The sequence below is a fragment of the Protopterus annectens genome, chromosome 2.part2 (genome assembly GCF_019279795.1).
Source record: "Protopterus annectens isolate FY-2018-M chromosome 2.part2, PAN1.0, whole genome shotgun sequence".
NCBI classification, from domain to species: Eukaryota; Metazoa; Chordata; order Ceratodontiformes; family Protopteridae; genus Protopterus; species Protopterus annectens.
The window spans coordinates 434,685,267-434,706,927 of NC_056730.1; the positions used below are offsets into that span (position 1 = coordinate 434,685,267).

Consider the following 21,661-nt stretch of genomic DNA (forward strand, 5'->3'; position numbering starts at 1 on the left):
AACTGACATTGTCTTTTTACCCATGTTCTATATCTTCTTTTACCTGGAGTGTTTTATTAATTTCTTGTTATATTACTATGCTCAGCATACATGATGTAACCTGTTTTGTGTAGTATGCTGGATGTACTGTAACTGACATTCTTTTACCTATGTTCTATGTCTTCTTTTACCTGGAGTGTTTAATTTCTTATTATATTACTATGCTCAGCATACATGATGTAAGCTGTTTTGTGTATTATGCTGGATGTACTGTATTTGTATAACTTGATGCCGGAGCTTTTCTCCCCGGGCCTCTGCTGAAAATGGACCTGGTCCAGTTGGAATTTCCCAGTTAACAAATGTAAAATAAATAAATAAATGCAAAGAGAAAATGGTAAATAAGGAATTAGTATTCAAAGAACTGAGTATGTGTAAGAGAGAAACCTTATTCATGCAGAGAAACAAAACATGTATTGTTATTTTTATCTTTCCTGGAAAAAGAAAGCTTCAGTAATCCAGGACCAGATTAATTCAAAGCCTAGCGAATAAGCATGTCAGTACCGGGCACCTAAACTTCATGTATCCAGTCAGCACCTAGAATTGATAGACCTTCGAAATACCATGCATATCTACTGTGATGTTAGTAACACACCCTTTCCCCCAAAATGGAAGTTTTAATCATGGTCAGGACTTCAGGTTTGTAAACAACGTGTATGACAATGATAGCTACTGCATTACAGCTTTCTAGATAAATTGCATTAGACTAAGATGTTTTGTTTTCCAGACCAGTTTTCTTCAGGATGACACTGTACAGGGAAATCTTGACCATCTCCTCACCTTCTTTTTCAGTCCCCAGAATTCCATGAATTTCATTACATTATATAGGGCCAGGTCTCTGGGAGAGAGCCAACTATTCGTTGGTGTACGGTCTTTGATAGTGGCTGCAGAGTTCAGTGAGTGGCTTCAGGACACAGCAGATGCCAGAAGGGGAACAATATTAAAGACTGTAGTAACTTTAGAAGAACTTGTACTACATTTAATAAGTAACATAATGAAATCTCATTACACAAAATGTAAAAGTGTTCATTTGTCTAAATAAATGTAGATTTTGTGGAATTAATAACTGGAGAAGTGAATTATTTACATATTCAGGAAAAGTCAAGCAAAATTACAAACTGATTGATGCTAGTCCACAAAACCATCCAGCCCATTATCAGACTACCTAACTACTGTCAAAGGGATGATGTCCTTCAAGGATGCATCTGCAGTCATAACATATGGGTTGTCCTGCCTCAGGCAGCCATTCGGTCGGCCGGATTCCAAAGTCTAGGTCTGGCCTCGGCTGATGTCGCACTTTCCCCGACGTCAGAGCTTCTGGGGTATAAAGGCATCAGCCGACGCCATTTTCCTCAGTCTTTCTTGCCGCGCGGTGCCCGAAGCAGAAGCTGTTCGCAAGTGCCGGTCGGTCAGATCCAGAGATTTCAGCTACCGAAGACTTCGAAAAAAGCTAAGTACCCCGTTGGGGACTCTTTCTTGCCTCAGCCGATGTCAGACAAAGTAAATAATTGTTTAACTTGTGGGAAACAAATACCTCATAAGGATTTCCATTCTTACTGCCTTCCTTGCTTAGGCCCAGACCATGTCGTATCAGCTTGTTTAGCCTGTGCCTCCTTCAACCGACGGACTCTTAGACGTCGATCGGAGTTTTCAGAAGAGTTTTTCGGATCCGCTTTTGCATATAAAATGCCGTCGGAGACTCCGACTACGCATATGGCCAAAAAACGCAGGGAAAAGGACCGACACTCGCGGCCCGCAGTTTCGGCTGAAACCACGGTTAGGCCTACCGCGAGTGTCTCGGTTTCGACTGAAACCGAGTCCTCGGTTCTTACTTCTACTGAAATCATACCTCCGACAACCGAGGCCAGAGAGGCCCCGGCTGAGTCGGCTTCAGAAATCCCTACCGAAGCTAGCGCACAAGAATTGTCCGACACCATTCCATTGGACATTTCTACCCCTGCACGTGGGGCAGCTAGGCCCCCTGCTTCTATGTCTATTAAGGCCTTCTCCAGGGCTAAAGCTGCCAAAATTTCAAAAGCTTTACCTGCCAAATCTACTTCTCAGAGGCCTTCCTCAAGTTCTCAGATTCTCAGTCTTGCTGAGGACCTTATATCCTTGATTAGGGGTTCCCAACCTCACCCAGACAGGGCCTCCCAACCTCCCCCTGAAAAAAGGCCTAGGACTGGACCCTCTGAACCTCTCTCTCCTCTGATTACTCCTCGGATGGATCTGATTTGTCAAACCATCAGGAAGGGGCCTACTTGCCTTATGAGGATTCAGATGCAGAAGACTGTATTCCTTCGGCCTCCCCTCCTGAAGAATTTTCCTTTGGGGAGACTTTGCACTCAATGAGGGAACACTTTCAATGGCAGGGTCAGGATTTTTCTGATTCTAGAAAAAGATTAAGGACATTTTTACATTTGCCCCAGCATAGGCCCTTAGCCATACCACCTGTGTTAACTGTAATTGATGATGTTTATAATGATGTCAGTTCTGCCCCTGATTCTCTTCCCCCGGCCCCTGCCAAACCTGACAGATATTACAGGGTCCCGGATTCTCACTTCCACCTGTATAAAGCCCATGCTGCAGACCCAGAAACTATTTCTCAGGGCCCAAAAGGTGTTGCAGCTGTCACTGCCAAAAATCCCCTACCCTCTGAAAGAGAGTCAAGAGCATTAGAGAGATGGGGTAAAAAGGTTTATACATCTGCTACTCTTTCTGCCAGGGCATTAAACTGTCAATTCCATATTATACAGTACCAAGAATATTTGTTAGATCAGCTGAATAAAAAGCTTTCTTCTCCTGAACCTTTAGACCGTAAATCCCTTCAGGATTTGGTACACAACTCTCAGCAGGTCAGTAATCATTTCTTAAAATGTGGCTATGATGCACTGGAGGCTTCATTTAGATCAGCTATGACTGGGGCAGTAATTCGTAGGCATGCCTGGCTAAAAGAGCAATCCTTGCCAGACCATGTCAAGGCTAAACTCCTAAATGCTCCAATGGACAAACAAAGTTTATTTGGCTCCCCTGCACAGGAGATTCTAAAGAAAGTGGAAGAAAAAGCAAAATCTGTGCAAACAGTAAAGGATTTTCTGCAGGTTCAACCTCCGAGGTTCAGCAGAAACTGGCCTTCAAAGAATTGGTCCTTTCCAGACACCTCCAGAGCACAGAGGGGCAGGAATAGACGCCCAAGAGGCAGAGGTCAATCAAAGGGTGCCTACAGGGGTCGTCAGTGGCAGCCTGCCAACCAGAGGAGTAGTGCCACAGCTGCAACTACAACCACTTCCACAGGACAGACACAATGACTTGACTCTGATTCCGCCTACCAGGGAACAACTGGAAGCACCCTTGGGCGGAAAGCTGGCTTTATTCTCAAAAAACTGGCATTGCATTACAAAGGACACATGGACATTGCAAACAATAGACAAAGGATACAGGTTTCACTTCCACACTTTACCAAAAAGGAGCGGAATGCCAAACCTTCCACCAAACCAGAAGCCAGAGGCTTTAAGACAAATCAACAATTTACTTCAGATGAAAGCGATAGAAAGGGTACCATCTATGGAACAAGGCCAAGGATTTTACTCCAGACTATTCCTTGTACCAAGTAAAGAAAACCAATGGAGGCATATTCTCGACTTGTCCGCACTGAACACATATCTCATTGTGCCAAAATTCAAAATGCTGATCCTACAGCAACTTCTTCCCATGTTGGGCAAGGAGTCTTGGCTGGTGACTCTAGATCTCAAGGAGGCATACCTGCACGTCCCTATCCGACCAGATTGCAGAAGACACCTCAGATTTCTTGCAGGATCAGAGCATTATCAATTCTCAGCATTGCCCTTTGGCTTATCTACTGCGCCCAGAGTATTCACGAAATGCCTGGCATCAGTAATTGCACATTGCAGGCTTTAGGGAATTCAAATCTACCCATACCTGGACGACTGCCTAATACAAGCGGACAACAAGACAAAATTGATAAAGGATTTGGCCTATGTCATACACCTGTTACAGGCCTTGGGATACACAGTCAACATCCAAAAGTCAAGACTAGTGCCATCCCAAAGGATAACCTTTTTGGGTGCAGATCTGGACACAATAACTCAGATGGCTTTTCTCACAGAAGAAAAACAAAAGCAACTTCCAGATTACTTCATGACTTTGACAAGACAAGCTCAGCTTACTGCAAGGAAAGTCCTGCAGGCCCTGGGTTACATGGCATCCTGCATAATCTTGATCCCACATGCCAGGCTGCATATGAGGAAATTACAATGGTACCTAAGGAATGTATGGTCTCAGCACAGGCACAGTCTAGAAACCATGATACCAATCATTCCATGCCTTCAAAAGGAATTCCTGTGGTGGGCTCAGGCCTGCCAGTCCAACAGAGGGTTGCCATTCAAAAAACCACAACCAAGGCAGACCATCACCACGGACGCCTCAGACCTAGGATGGGGAGCACATATGGAGGACAAATGTATCCAAGGCCTATGGTCTCAAGACCAGCTAAACTTGCACATAAACCAAAAGGAGATGCTGGCAGTGAAGCATGCAATCGAGGCATTCAAATCATTCCTCCAGCAAGGACATCTGCTGATAAGGACAGACAACACCACGGTCATGTGGTACATAAACAAACAGGGAGGCACGCATTCCTACCCTCTATGCCAGATGGCAATGGATCTGTGGAACCAAGGCCTGAATCTCAATATCCAGCTGCAGGCCAAATTCATACCAGGAAAAGAGAATTCACTAGCAGACAGCTTAAGCAGAACTACCACGGATGCTCACGAATGGATGCTGCATCCAGACACCTTCAAACTCATAACAAAGAAATGGGGAATGCCAGAGATAGACCTGTTCGCCTCCCCACTCAACCACCAACTGAAAAAATTCTGCTCAAGGACATACCACCCACAAGCCTGGAGGGTGGACGCTCTCTCTTTCAGCTGGAATACCCTAACAGTGTATGCATTTCCACCTCTCCCATTGATGTACAAAGTTCTACTGAAGATCAGGGAGGAACAGCCAAAGGTGATACTAATAGCTCCAGACTGGCCAAGGCAACACTGGTATCCACTACTGAGAAGCATGTCTCGGGCGAACTCATGGCCTCTACCCCTCTGGTCTCTTCTTCTAACGCAGAACAATTTCACGACCCTGCATCCAAACTTGAAAACACTGCAGCTAACTGCCTGGAAAATTGCTTAAAACCAAACCAAACTGTCTTATCTCAGAGGGTCAAGGACATTATCCTGGAGGCTCGCAGACCCTCCACAAGAAAGACATACTCAGCTAAATGGAAGAGATTCCTCATTTGGAGCACATCAAAGGGTACAGAGGTCACAGTGGCAAACCTAGCACACATCCTAGAATACTTAGCAGAATTGTTCCACAATGGCCGGTCCTACTCTTCCATTAAGATTCATGCTTCAGCAATTTCAGCAGAATACAATATGGATCCTCCTATCTTCTCTCACCCTCTTCTCAGACAATTTTTAAGAGGGATCGAAAATGTAAAACCTCCAAGGAGACCTCCTCTGCCTGCATGGGATCTCAATTTTGTGCTGGAAAAATTGACACTACCTCCTTTTGAACCAGCAGCATCAGCAGACTTACAGTTCTTATCTTGGAAAACTGCTTTCCTTCTGGCAATCACTTCAGCAAGAAGAGTATCCGAGTTACAGGCATTAATGGCAGTGCAGCCTTTTCTTATTTTCCACCAGGATGGAGTGTCTCTGAGAACCAATCCTACCTTCATGCCAAAGGTGGTATCCAGGGTATCCTTGAACCAAGCTATTCATTTGCCTACGTTCTTCCCTAACCCACAGAACAAGGGGGAAAAACTATTGCACACCTTGGATGTACACAGACAATTACGCTACTATCTGGACAGAACTAAAACCAGCAGAAAAACTGACCAACTTTTTGTAGCGTATGCAACTGGGGTGCAAGGAAAAGCAATTTCCAAACAGACAATTTCAAAATGGATAGGAAATTGCATTCGCTTTTGCTACTCTTTTCATGGAAAGACAGCTCCTGAAAATATCAGGCCTCATTCCACAAAAGCCACAGCCACCACTACAGCTTTCCTACGAGGGGTGGCTACCAAGGACATTTTAGAAGCTGCTACTTGGAGCTCCATGCATACATTTGCCAAGCATTACAATCTACCTTTATACTCCAGATCCCGAGCAGGCTTTGCAACTGCAGTTTTACAGGGGATCTTAACTACACCATCCTTATCTTAGTACCTCCTCCCCCAGTTTGGCTATGGTATTCTACCCATATGTTATGACTGCAGATGCATCCTTGAAGGACATAGTACAGTTTTGTACCTACCATAAATGTAGATGTCCGATAGGTATGCATCTGCAGTCAGGATTACCCACCCTCCTTCCCCTCTGTGGTATTCCTAGGGTGCTTACCCCTCTTTCAGCTAGCTGGGGGAATCTATTATGGTGTATTTGTTTGTTTGTATATATGTATATATATTTTGTTTGCTACTGTTTGGAACTTTCAACATTTATCCAAATTTAGCCTTCCTAGAGGGCACCTGGCATCTGGGGCAAGAAACACTGAGGAAAATGGCGTTGGCTGATGCCTTTATACCCCAGAAGCTCTGATGTTGGGGAAAGTGCGACATCAGCCGAGGCCAGACCCAAACTTTGGAATCCGGCCGACCGAAGGGCTGCCTGAGGCAGGACAACCCATATGTTATGACTGCAGATGCATACCTATCGGACATCTACATTTATGGTAGGTACAAAACTGTACTTTCTCCACTGTGCATCTATTAATTTATAAAGTTTCCTACAGCAGACTTAATGAAACACAAGTGCATGCATAATTCACACTTTACAGTATCTCAGACTCATCTCAGAGTCATAGATTAGTACTAGGCTACTTGCCTTTGGGAGTCATTTTAAGCCTAGCCAATTACCCCATGTCAGAATCAAACCCTGTACCTTGTGTCTGTAAGGTAAACACCTTAACCATCATGCCAATCTCCCACCGCTTACAGAGCTTCCTGATTTCACTGTTTCTTTCTTATTATTTTCAGATACTGTGGAATATAAAATGCAACAGAGGCCAACAGTCTGTAAAAATAACATGGTTTTATTGCATACACCCCCCCCCCCCCACACACACACACACACAAAATCTGCTTTCTTCACTAATAATCATGATAAATGACACAACTTAAAAGAACTTTCAGTACAGTTCCAAACAGCAGTGACTTGGTCTCTCTCAGCAATTCTTTAGGCCAGTTTTCCCTGAGCAGGAAAGATGTCCGTATTCAACTACTTCTTCTGGTTTTCCTTTGGCAGGAAAGATGTCCATGTTCCTTTTGGTATCTTTATCCAGGTCTCTTTTGACTTTGTACTGCTTCACTCATTACTAGGTTCATAGGAGGTCACTAGGCTAATGGCCCTGGGGCCTTTACAAGTCTAGACATGTAAAAAACATAGTACCCTTTTTGACCATAGTTAGATGGCCATTGTTTGCAAAGTGAATCTGTGATCAGTACAGACTGTCCACGAAGGACATAGGTGCTACCCCCGAGGTGAATTTATGGTCACCCATCCAGTTGTCATGACTGTGCTTAAATAGGGTAATTGAGGAGCTCTACTTCACATGGAGAGGGAGCTTATTCCAGAGGAGGAGCAATCTCTGGGAGATATGTCTGTCTCTCCAGCATGTTCTGTTAGTGTCGCAGGCTAGGTTTAGATCCCTGCAGTGAGTTATTCTTGTCCCTTTTGATATGTGGATATGCAGCATTTCCATTAGGGCAGGGTGTGAGACTGCTCTGTAGGCCTGGCACAGGTTGTCTCTCAGTAGCCTGTATGATACAGAGTACAATGATAGGGCTTTCAGTGTTTCCATGTATGTCATGCTTTGGAGGCCCTGGATTCTCTTGGTTAGAAACCTCTGTGGTCTCTCCAGTTGCTGCAGGTGTCTGGTGAGGTACATACAGAAGGGAGCATTGTACTTGATTAGTGGTCTGATAAGAGTTGAGTAAAGTGGAGCTATAACCTCCCTGATCTTACATGTGGTGCCCTCATTTATGAAGTACGCAGTGAGAATGCTTTTCTTACCTCTCTGGACGCATGGTGATCAAAGTTTAGATTGCTATCAATCTGTGTTCCCAAGACTCACACCACTGAGTGTGGTCTTTGAGGGATGCTATCTGTATCATAATTAGCAGGGGCTACTTCTTTGCCAAAGGGGATAATGAGGCATTTTTTTACATTAAGTTTTAGTCCATGAGTTTGGTACCAGTCATTTGTCTGTATCAGCCTTTTCTGTAATATGTTGGGGAGGGGGGGGACTCTATAACTGCACCCAGTTTACAGTCATCTGCAAATTTGGTAAGCTTCAGGCTGTCTACCTTCGCTAGGACTTCAGCGAAATAGATTCCAAACAGTAGATAGCCCAGCACAAATCCTTGTGGTACCCCACTGGTAACTGGTCTACTGGTGAAGGTAGACTCCCCAACTTTGACAGTGTGCATTCTGTTGGTGAGACAGTTGGCTACCCATCTAGTAATGTATGGGTTGATCCCCAGCTGGGAGAGTTTTTTTCTATGACACCTGAGTGGGGGATAGTGTTAAAGGACTTGGCTAAATCAAGATAGGTAGAATGTACTGGTTTGCCCTCATCCAGGGTTTTGGTAACATTCTCAAAAAAGTTCATTAGGTTTAATAAGCAAGATCTACCCTTGACAAAGCCAAACTGGGTCGGGTCAAGAGTTTGAAGGTCACCTGTGTCCTTATGGATAAGGTTCATGATTATTCTTTCCATGTCCTTGCAGATAAGGCTGGTTAGGCTTATGGGTTGATAGTTCCAAGGGTCAGATGATGGACCCCCTTTGTGCAAGGGGATTACTGTTGCTGGTCTCCACTCTGCCAGGATAAATCAGTTCTCAGGTTATGGTTAAAGAGAGTGCTGCGTGATTCCACTAGGTCTTGTTTTAGATTATTTAGTAAGCAGCCTAGGATGTTATCTGGTCTCATAGAGGCAGTGTTTTTAGCCTTGGAGAGTTCTTGTATGACCTGCTCTTTGGAGATGCTCAGTAGAGGACTGGTGTTGGGATGCTATGCGGTATGTCTGGTGGTGAAGGGGGGGGGGTGAAGTTCTGGCCAAATCTGTTGGCTAGCAGGTTGGCAGTTTCCTCAAGTTCAGTATGAGTGGCACCATCCACTATAAGATCGGCACACAGCTGGCCGTACCTGTCAGGTTTCGCATGTAGTTAAAGAATGCCTTATGATTGTCTTTAGCTAAGAATGCTAATTTAGACTCATAGCTAAGCTTAGGTGACTTAAAAGATATCTAATTTGCTTTCTCAAGCTGTGGAGGGTATTCTTCCTCTGTTGAGTAAGTTCCCTCCTGTTCATGGATACCAGTTTCTTTCTTTAGTTGTATAACTTATTTATACTTCCAGTCCATCAAGGTGGCTTGTTTTTTCAGGAAGACCTGTTTTTGTTCCTTTTAGGTAAAGCCGAGTCAATGCATTTGTTTAAGTGGCTATATAGGACATTTGTGTATTCCTCTGCATAGGAGTCATTGTTGGCTATGTTTGGGAGGGGCTTTGAAACTTTTTGTATCATCTCTTAGTAGGCAACAGTTTGCTTTGGAGGAATTTTTCATTTTTTTTTACTTCTGTGGGGGTGTCAGGTTCGATCTTTACTTCAAATGAGATAGATTTGTGGTCTGACCTTACCATGGAGGGCAACACATAGGGGGTAGTGCCGTGACCCCTCATGTTAGTGACCACTAGGTCCATGACATTTGAGCCCCTTGTGGGGTGTGGACAAACTTTGCAGGGGCATTTGAATTAACAAAGTCAAGGAACCTTGTAGTGATAGTGTTTGTGCTCATGTAGGTTGCCCAATCGATGAAAGGATAGTTGAAATCTCCTACAAGCAAGGTGCTTGGCTGTATACTAGGTGACTCTAGCAAGTCCTGGTAGGTGGTGTCCTTCTCCTGGTTCATGGTGGGGGACCTGTAGCTAACGATGATGTGAAAAGGTATTTTACCTATAGTTAGTTGGACCTGGAGTAGCTCAAGAGTCGTACTGTTTCACTTGTCTCAAGGTGTAATTGGATTTAATGAAGATGGACACATCTCCACCATTGGTTTTTTCATGCTCATTTTGGGTTCTGAATATGTGAAAGGTATTTTAGCCTTGTACGGCCAGGGTGCTGTCAGTGGCCTTGAACCAAATCTCAGTGATTGCTCAAACGTCAGCGTCCAAGGTGAGTAGTGCTTCCAGGGAGTGTAGTTTACTGTTTTAGCTTCTAGCATTAAGCAGCATGACCTTGGGTTTGTCTTTAGTGATTTTCTTTATGTCAGACGTTTTGTTGTTTGTACATTGCCTAAAAAAGGCACTGTGGGGAAGCAAGCATCTTTGCCAGTATCTGAAAGCCTTGAGGAGACAGGTGAAGGCCATCTCTGGCAAAGCAGTGTTGACCATGCCATCCCAGGTAGACCGATACTGGATCCTGCTGGAGTGATACCAGGAGCTAAGCCAATTATTGAAATCAGTCATATTTTGTCTATATTGTGGCATCATCCTAGTTGAAGGTAGAATGCTGCTTAGGGCTAGGGACATACCTGCCTGGGATACTTGATCTGAGAGTTCGATCATGTCTCTCTTCATATAGTCCAGAGAGGTACATCTGAAGTCATTCACACCAGCATGTACTATGACAGAGCTATAATGGTAATTGTTGTTGAATAACCTGAGTGAGTGTGTGATTTGATGGATCCTGACACTTGAAAGGCAACTGACTGTGACCTTCTCCTTGTTTATCCTGGTGAGGGAGGCATCTGTGTGTCTAACTATTGAGTTGCCTGTGTCCATAACATTAGGTTTTGAGGTGTTTTGTCTTGGGGTTTATTTGTTGAAACACTGATATGTGTGTTGTTATGTGTAATGTTGGATTATCTTCCTGTACCAGTATGTGTATGTTGTTTGCACTTGAGAGGGCTTTGGTCTTTTGGTAGGCTCTTAGTGAGTACCTGCACGTGTGTGGGTTTGTGTATTGACCATATCTTGTGTGAGAGGAGAGTTGTGTGTGCTGTCAACCTGTTGTATGTCTTGTTTATTGTTATGTGAGAGGACTGATTCTAATTTTATGCTATAGTTGCATCTCTCACATACTGTATTTGTTTGCTTAAGGAGAAAGTGGTTGTCAGTATACATGAGGCAGTTGTTACACTGCCTCAGGATGGCCATGTCAGTGAAGTTGGCTGGAGAAATTGTGGGAAACTGTCCTTCCATTATGCCAGGTATATATTGTAGTAACTAGTGGAGATGGGCTAGATAGAGGGTCTAGATTAGATCACTGAACATTTAAAAAGCGAACGGTGATTAATCGACCCTATGTAAGCAAAAGCTTATAATGTCGAACTGTCGGAACAGTGATTTTTTCCAAGGGAAAAAAATCGCTGTTCCAACAAAAAATAAAAATAAAAACAAAACACTTTAAACATTACATTAAGTGGGGGGCTTCGCCCCCACTCCCCCCCTACTTAAGTATACCAACTCCAAGACTGCAGTACAGTGCCGAAAACAGCAAAGTAATGAAGCGGCCAAACAAATCCTTTCCCAGGGAAAGGATTTGCTTAAAAGCCACTTCGATATTTTGCCATTTCAGCCTTTTAAGTTCGACCAAGACACATTAGAAAGAATGCACCTTCGGTCTTCTAATAGAAACCCTAGATGGACCAGGGTTTGATTGAGACTAACAAAAGCATCTAGTCTGTGGAGGGCTAAGGTTGAAAGACTGTGTTAGCACCTCAGAATGCACAGCTGAGTTGCTCTCTGGGTAGCAATGTGCAGCTGCATTGTGCATAGAGAGGCAGTGGAGCTAAGGAGGGTTCTCTAGCAGATATCAAGGGAAAATTGTGTTTCTAAGCATTTGCATCTACACACAGCAGCGAGAAACCTTGTTGAAAACATGGTGCTTAAGTACAAGAGAAGTTAAATAGTTTTAACAAAAAATGACCAACAGGAAAGCCGAAAACTGAGCCTTATTACAAGAAACATCTTTATTATTTTATCATGTGTGATACACACAATCTTATATTTATATAAATGAAAGTAAGCCATAGCGACACAATCTCAGTTACAAACATTATACCTTACAAACCATGCCAACACAACTGTAGCTGCAAACATTGTACATCACTTTTAATATATTTAGTTATTGTCAGTCAACCATTCGATAGCTTATTCAGATCCTGCCTTCTTTTAAACATTGTTTCTCCTCTGCATGTAATTTTAACATAAACTAACCAATAGGAAAGCCCAGAACTGAGCTTTTTTTTTCAAGCAATCCTCAACGGAGATTGGTCCTGAGCTACATACTTCTGCCACAAGTATACAGGTGGGCCTTCTTAATGTAGGATGGCTGGTTTTAGTGGTAAGGTAATACCAAACAGTCTAGCTTGAGCAAATATGAACCTCTAGCCTATGCTATGAAGTACATAAGTACTAGAAATACAAAGTGCAGGAAAAAAAAAACTGCTGCTGTAGTCAGAAAATCCTGTCTCCAGGAAGAGATAGTAACTCTGAACTGCCTGATTTCAGTTGTCCTTTTTGTACACCACTAACTGGGTGTATTAACCAAGAAACCCGTTGAAATAAACTTTAATCCAACATGGTTCTACCTTTTTAAGCAATAGCGCTATTTAAAGTTGACAGTTTTATTTATAGAACTGACCACAACAGTGTTACATGCAATAAGTACAGCAGGATTGTGTTCTTTACAGCAGGTTCTGTCCCTTTTGGCATACCACTTGGTGAGGCCCTGCCACACTGTGCTGCAATGTGCAAGCCATCGGGCATTCCACCTTGTGAGGCCTGCCACATTGTGCTGTAATGTGCATGACATTGATTTAGGATTAGTTTTAGCAGGAATAAGTATAACAGGGTGCTCCAGTGTATATCAGCAGAAACACACTTGATTCAAAAATGGCCTACTCAGTAATTGAGAAAGTGTGTCTTTCTATTATATACAGTGTAATGTATGGGACATCTAATTTGTTGCATTTACCCATCATAACCTTATAAACAGGTGCTTGTAAAGAAAACAATATTAGGATTACGTAGTGATGTTTAGCAGATCATTGTTTTCATTTGCAGTCCACTATCACTCAAAATAACTAAATGAATGGGTAGAATCTAGTGATGTTTACTAACATCTGGACTAGTGAGGCAGCAGTGTCAGTCTTAATACAAGCTTACAGGTAATAAAGAGCTTTGTTAGCCTAATTTCTATGCCGATTGCTAAGTTCCATTTGTATGTACAAAAAGAAAGAAATTAAGTCCAGAGCCACATTATGCAAACTGGTCTGCATTTTAAATAGCTGCAGTGGTACATTTTTGAAATTGGCAAAATATGATTACAAGGCTGTGATGCTGATTGAATATTATTGCAAAGCAAGTACTTCCAAATTTTAAGTGCCTGTCAATGGAATAGCATATAATAAGATTTGCTTATTGAAAGACAGATGGAGAAACAATTTTAAAATATATGCAACAGGAAAAATTGTTCCTCTGGAATGTTGACTATCAGGAAATGACTCGGACTAGCCTTCTGAACATTATGCTTTTTAAGCTGTGTACCTTGGTAGAATTACGAGTCTGTTAAAAATACATTATTTACTGTTATCATGGAATTTTCAAACTGAATGAAATGCATTTCAAGTACTGTGTATGTCAGAGAAAAACTATTTGGTAAACAGGCTGACAGTCCTCCGCTACTTAACATGAAAAGTTACAAAGCTATTTACAGTTTTAATTACAAGTAAAGGTACTGTCTTTAGTTTTTGAGTAAACTAATCTAGTATTTTTAATCTAACTTGTTTAGAAAACCATAACATGGGCTGAGAGGGATGAGGTTTTGTATTATGTGCATAATAACTAGAAAAACATTCTGGAAAAAGTAGATCTAAAATGAGTTTTAAAACGTTTGTACTGAAATGGGCTGGGTCAACCCATAGCATTTTTATAAAAATACAAGGAAAGTAAAAATAGAGAGGTAATTATGAGAGAAAATAATGCTAATTTATTTTGAGTAGGGGATAACATTATAAGAGAGAACACATTAAGTTGACTCAACTTGAAATAGAGCTATTGTTTAAAAAGACAGAACCTTGTTGGACTAGAGTGTATTCCAACAGTTTTCTTAGTTAATATACCCAGTCAGCAATGTCTAACAAGGACAACTGAAATCAGCCAGTTCAGAAGAATTTTGTTTAATAAGAGGGAAGGATTAGCAAATAGACCAACTCTTTAAACTTGTATTTGTGTGAGGGTGTAAGAATTTTCTGTTCCAGTCTGCTACTTTTTTTGTGGTTTAGATGAGAACTTATGGCCTTATGCTGTGGCACATAGTATTAAAGTCCTTGGCGAGTATGAATGCAGTGAGAGCTGTGTTTGTTTTCTTGATATTAGATTTGTTCAAGGTCCACCAAAGTTGCACTGTACTATCACTAGTCTTCATTGTTTTCACTAATAGGGTATCAGGACGCTGCAGGTGTAGGAAGGATGCTCTTATTGCAGATGTTATGACCTTTCTTTTGTTTTCATATCTGAACACAACTGCCAGCATCACACATTAACATGATTAACTGCTGTGGGTAAAGTGCGTAAGGGGATGCATGCCATTAGCATGGCAGCAACATGCGGGCATTGGATCCTTTCAGCAGAAAATATCTTATTTTAATCCATTAGAATCTGCTTTCAGAATTTCTGGTGACAGAATAATTTCAGAGAAAAGCTTCTTCTTTGTGGAATATGTTTTTAGAGGATACATAAGTTGTGTAAAGTTGATTTTTGTCAAGGTAATGGACAAGTCATGTGGCACAGGTGAAGTAACAACCCTCACCAGTTTAACTAAAAGTAGATAACCTTACAGGGTTAATTTCTAAAGTTTTGAATTATATCTCAGAACTTAAATCATTCACCTATGAACCTTCAGTATAAGTGTTCACAGAAACAGAGTGAAGACATAGCAAATTAATATTTAAAAACTGTCTACATGGATTTAACAATTTCCTTGTAACATATCATCTGTGTGATAATCAAGTGACAGTGTTAGGTCATTAATCATTCATCAAAACATTTAAACTCAAAGCAGAACACTTGGAAAATTACCTTTGAAGGATTACCTATGGCTGATGGGCTTTAAAGAGGGTCACAAAAAAGTGACATGTTAGAATTTTTATAGCAGCAACTAACTTAAGCCTTCCAGCTCCTTGGTGCCATAACTGTTAAGCACGTACGTAGATTTCTAAAACCTGTACCTGATAGAATTAAGTCGGCTAAACTGATCAGTTTTAAGATACTCAAATGCGGTAAGGAGGAGAATTTGATCTGTGGGCTAGTGTGTGATATGTTTATGCCTGGACTTTGCTTCATTCAATACTGCAGAAGAAGGACATTCTCCAGTGTGTATTAACAATGGAATTCTTTCCACATTTAAGTATCTAGCTTTTATTTTATTTGTATTTTAAATTAACCATTGTAGAACACAGATCTGATCTGTACCATTTTCAGGCCAACTTGGAAGAAGCAAAACATACATATGCAAATGCAGCAGACAAGTTAGTAAGTATCAAAAAATGTGTTGGGATGTAAGAAAAGTTGTTTGTTAAATGCAATAAAACAATGTTTGTGGCTTTGTGTCCTAATATTGTCTAATTACTGTCAGGGTATACATATTTATATTATATGATTTAAACAAGGAATGGTATGTAGGAGATAAATTTATCTATATAACAGCAGCAGTTACAATATGGGTCCCTATTAAATTATCGAACGTTTCAAAGTTAAAATGTCATATGGTAGACACCACATGATCGAACTTTGAAAAGTTTGAAGGTGAAAGGCAACGGCTCTGTAAGTGCAGAATGGGAAAATTTCCCTTTTCTGCACTGAAGCTCAGTCTCGGAGTTGGTATAGTTAAGTAGGGGGGGTGCAGGGGGTCTTGTCCCCCCCCCGCTCATAGCAATAAGGTAAGTTTTTTTTTTACGCTTTTATTATATATTTGAAGATTCAAGTTTTGCTCATATGTTGTCGAACATATGAGGTTTGAAATTTTGAATCTTCGAATATATAATATAGACCCTTACAATATTTAACTTGCAGCAGAAAATATCTTATTTTAATCCATTAGAATCTGCTTTCAGAATTTCTGGTGACAGTATAATTTCAGAGAAAAGCTTCTTCTTTGTGGAATATGTTTTTAGATACATAAATTTTGAAGCTTTGAATATATAATATAGACCCTTACAATATTTACTCTAATTGAGTACATACAGTATTTACAGTGATTTGTCCGGTGACATGGACAGTAGGAAAGCTAGGACAAGTGTTTATAAGAAAGGATTAGTAGAGAGAGAAGTAAGGGGAAGTAGAAAAGGAGTGAATATAAGAAAAGTGTTCAGACAGAGGGAGTAATAGAGCTTGCAGTGTAAGACCATTTTAACTAACACTTATGTAACCAAATTGTTTTAAAGCAAGTACATTTCCTTTAGGATTTTTTTTATTTCTTTACAAAATTAAGGGTATAATTAAAGTCCCCTTAAAGTGGAAAATAGTAATTGCCAAAGACTTGGACCAATAAGAGAGAAACTGTATTGAGTGCATTGACTGTTTTTGTTACAGTTTTTGAAGACAAGACCATTGAGTGGGGAGGGATCTTTGATGATATTTTGGTCTTTGCTCAGTAAGACCGCTAGCAAGAAGTGGGAAGGATTCTAACTTAGGAAGTTTAAATAAAAGGGATCCATAAAGAGGTTTTGCTCTCTGCTCTATCAGAAACGAGCTAGCCATTGAAAAGGTCAGGCAGTGACGTTCTTTTCCAGGGGGGAATAGAGAAATTAGTCTATTGATTTGACTGGACACAGTCTGTCGAGTAGAACTTTTTCCTCGAAAATTGTGGATATAATTAGCATATCATACTTAGGTTGGGCAAGTAGAATGTCCTTTTATATTGCCAATCTTCCTTCTGGTGAGAGAAAGTGAGAGATCTTTCAAGCTCAGAACAGTGATTTATCGAGTCTGACTTTTGTAAATTATTGTAGCAATAGAAATTTAGTTGGGGTTGAAGTTGAATACCTAGATAGTGGATGTTGTCTGTTAAGTTGATAGAGTGAAGGCTATGGTGAGTATTTGACAGGTTTCGTAGACTGCAGATAGCTTTTTGGACTCCTATGATCATAGGTATAATACCTTTTTTTTTTTCATATTGAGAATTAATTTTTGAAGCCAAATGTAAAGCAAATAATCCTATGGTATGGCGTTACTGCAGAGACAGATGTTATGGGAGTGCTATATGTTTCTGGAGTGGGAGCTAAACCATGTAAGAATGCTATTATACTAGTGGGGAGGCATCTTATGGAATTAAGTGAAATAGCTTTTCAGTATCTTTTAAAAGTATTGAGGAAAAGTAGAAGGTTGGTATATAAAGAGGTGTCCAGCGGAGAGGGTGGTATAATGGAATGAGTACAGGGAGAAAGAGCACATTTTTTGGAACTCATTAGTGAAATGGGGCAGAGCGAGTGTCGATGGTTCCATTTTTTGTCTTATTGTCACAAGATGAATGAACTGCTATTTATTTGGATAGTTTTCAAAACTGCTTTGGATGTTTGTATTTAAACATCTGTTAGTTTTAGATGTAGTTGGGTTGCTCAAGAGTATGAACCTGTTTCTAGATTGTAGATCCTATTATCATCTCTTCCTGGTTGAGTCTGTCATTTTAATCAGGGCTTTCAGTTCCTTTTTTGATCCAGAGGTTTACATTAACTTTGGGAGCGCTACAGAATCCTGAAAGCCCAAAATCCTGAAGACCAAAATCCTGAAAGTTCAAAATCCTGAAAACTCAAAATCCTAAAAGCACACAGGATACCAACACTTACTATATTCCAGCACAAGTATATACAGAAAGAAATAAAACACAAACTGTATTACTGTTCTGCAAGTATAAACAGGGGGGCAAGCACCCCTGCACCCCCCACCCCCTGCTACATATTTAAGTAGCAGGGGGTGTGGGGGGTGCAGGGGGGCGTCCTCCCCTGCATATAGTTGAAGGCTAATATGTTTCTGTATGCACTTGTACTGGAAAATAGTAAGCGTTGGTATCCTGTGTGTTTTCAGGATTTTGAGTTTTTAAGATTTTGAACTTTCAAGATTGTGGCTTTCAGGATTCTGTAGCACTCCGAAAGTTAATATAAACCTCTGGATCAATAAAGGAACTGAAAGCCCTGATTAAAATAACAGACTCAACCAGGAAGAGATGATAATAGGATCTACAATCTAGAAACAGGTTCATACTCTTGAGAAACCCAACTACCTCTAAAACTGGTAAGTCATCAGGGATTGCTGTTATTTAAGCATAAAAGCAAACCAAATACTGGCAGAGTAACCATGGAATGAAGGAAGTGGTTTACTTAAGATAAGTGTAAGGTGCAGTGTACAATGGGCTATTTTTAATGTATAAAAAAGAAATGCCACAATGAGCTGGCAGGGCAGTCACTACTCAGGGGATGCTACAAATATTATGTATTAAGCAACTGCTATAATCCCAGAACTGTAACTTACAAACTGATACCTGCTATTGTCTGACTATTACTGTAAACAATAAAGACAGTACAAATAAAAAAGGGGCGCATATACTGAGGCAAGGTATGAAAACACAGTGGTAAAATCTAGCAGTGGAATAATGCATAGTAATAAATGTATAGCTGTAGAGCAGGCTTTGGGAGGACAATGATCCTGTGGAGCAGCGGGAGGAAATCCTGATTCTGATCCAGATGACCTGCTTTTGATTACCATCATGGACATTGAAAGGAGCAAAACTGGGAGTGAATGGCCACTGTCAGCTCACCCATCCTGTGATTTGTCACATGGGTGACACCTAGAGGGGGCAGTAGGTGTTTCACCATGGAGCTCAAGCCTGTAGATCATTTGCTGCCTAGAGGCTGGGATTAGCATGCATGTGGAAATGCACATGATCCCCATGGTTTGCAGTGCCAGTAGAGCTTTAATGAGCCACTGCCCAGATTGGGAATGCCAAAGAGAGGGGAGGGCAGTCCACCAGTTCTGGTAAATCCAGTCCATTCCCTATTGCCTGACTCTTGCCTCTGTAGAGAAAGAAGTGGGCTGATTAAGCCCTTCAATCAGCAATGGATGAGCCATCTGGCTCCCATCTGCTCTGGAGAGGGTGTATGATTCTGAATCCGAAGAGTGGAATGAACAGGCTGATTGGAGGAATGAAAGGGATCTGCTGGGTAATACATGTATAAAAACAATACTTGAGAGGGTGTCCAGGCAGAGTTTCCTAACAAAAAGGGGTAGGAAGCACAATTATGCCACAGGGTGCAGGTCAAAAAATGAGTACAAAGGATATAGTCCTTCCACTTCACAGATTTTACAACAGACAAGCCTAATAGTAGAATAGATACTAAGTCAAAAGAAAGAGAGAAAATTGGCACATGTAAGATTTCTGTGTGTTTTAACTGTTGCACAATTAATCATAAAAAGTCTGTATCAAGAAACACCCAACTCTGTGTGAGCCATTCAGGTTAAGCTTTTTCAAAACCATGAAACCTAGTCAACTCAGCAGTGCTAAGGTAAGCCAGTAGGTATTGCAGTCAATTAAATATAGAAGCAACTAAAAGTAACAGCCAAGTAACAAGTAAATAGCTACTTTGTAGTTGATTATGTAGCAGGGTGTTTCAAAATGCTTTGATCACCAGAATCTGCTCTTCTATTTTTACAGAATCATTTGACATTCAAAGTCACAAATTGGATTGTACACCATAAAGAGCCATCTGTCTGTAATGTATCCACCAGTGCTCATTCATTCATTGCAACTCTCTCCAGACCTCATTAATGAGAAGTGACTGTGTAGCCCCACTGGAGGAAACAGCATCTGTGTTGGTGCACTGAGTACTCCTAACAAACCCTGTAGCCCTTCCACAATTTCAAGACACGAATACAGATGTAGTGTACTCAGTTCAGAAGATGATGACTCTATGGATCATTGGATTACACTAGGATGCCACTGAAGGACGTCCAGGCTGTTGATGAAGTGGAATCATAACAGCTGCCCCAGGCCACAAGTGTTGCACCAAAGGGAAAGATGCAAAAAAACTTTTCAGAGTCTAGCAAATTGCATAAAATGTTGACAGCCAGTGATGACAAAGGCAAAAGCCCTTCGTGATGGCCTGACAGAGTTCTTCCATCTTTTGCTATTTTCTCTGCAATCTAGGGAAATGTGGAGTGATATGATAAAATTTTGCCATGTCTGTTATGCCATGTCTGTTAATAGATACCACTCCACTTGTGGAGAGCTGGTTGAGGTCCTACATCAGCTGTACAAGTTCTCAGGTTTCTTGCCTTTACCCTCCTTTGATCAAGGGTATTTATTATCCCTTTGTGACTGTTTTTCATAATCCTTATTAGCTGTTTTTCATTTATAGTTAAACTGATGTTCATCGTGTTTCACTGTTGCAGTCATTACTCTTGGGTTATCCTGCTGGCAGGCTACCCTCAGTCGGACAGAATTCCAAAGTCTAGGTCCGGCATCGGTTGCTGTCACCACTTCCCTGATGTCAGTGTGCCAAGGGTATCTTCTTCATTCTTTCTTGCCACGCGGTGCCCAAAGCAAAAGCAGTTTGCAAGTGTCGGTCGGCCGACTCCTGAGATTTTCAAATCCGAATTTCAGAACCGAAGTCTTCATTAAAGCTAAGTACCCCATTAGGGAAACTTTTTTTCTTGCTCCAGACTGATGTCAGAAAAAGTTAACAATTGTATTTCTTGTGGGAAGCAAATATCTCATAAGGATTTTCACTCTTACTGTATTCCTTGCCTAGGCCCTGATCACAACGTTGCTAGCTGTCGGTTTTGTGCTAGATTTAACCAACGCACTATCAAGTGTCGGTTCGATTTTGCATTTCATTACTTTGGCCGAAGATTTAATTATATAATGCCGTCGGACCAGCCGACATCCGGAGTTTACAAAAAAACTCAAGTACAAGGAAAAGGATAGGCATCCGAGGTCCAAATCCGACGACGAAGCCTCTGCTAGGCTAGTCGCCGGTTCTCAGTGAGGCGCTTTCGCAGACCCTGGCGCCCACTACCTCAGAGCCACAGGCCGCTTCCGACTCAAATGTGGAGCCGACTGGGCCACTGGATACTCAAGGTATTGGACACTCGGAAATCATTCCCTCAGATGGGTCCGGAGCCACTGAGCAGGCATCGGCTTCTGAGGGTGTCTTCAGACCTACACAACTATATATTAAGCCATCTTCAGCTTCAACGACAAAGACTAAAGCAGCTCTAAAGACAAAGAAACAAGTACAGCATTCTCCTTCTCAGACTTCCATGCCTAAAAAACAGATGCTCAAAATGGCTGAAGACCTAATTACTTTGATCAGGGGCTCCCATCCCCCTCCTGGTAAGAGGCCTAGGCAAGAGACAGAGTATGATTTTTCTGATCAGGTTTCTATTTCCTCTGATTCCTCTTCTGAACAGGATTACTCCATGCTTCCCTATGGGGATTCTGATGCTTTAGAATCCATTCCTTCAGCCTCTCCTCCTGAG

At 41.4% G+C, this 21,661-nt stretch overlaps 1 protein-coding gene across 4 annotated transcripts in view; it reads left to right on the forward strand.

Annotated features, from left to right (window-relative positions):
- ARHGEF28 (Rho guanine nucleotide exchange factor 28) overlaps positions 1–21,661 on the forward strand; it is a 3,217,901-nt gene that overhangs the window by 1,292,943 nt on the left and 1,903,297 nt on the right. The gene's annotated exons all lie outside the window — the stretch shown is intronic.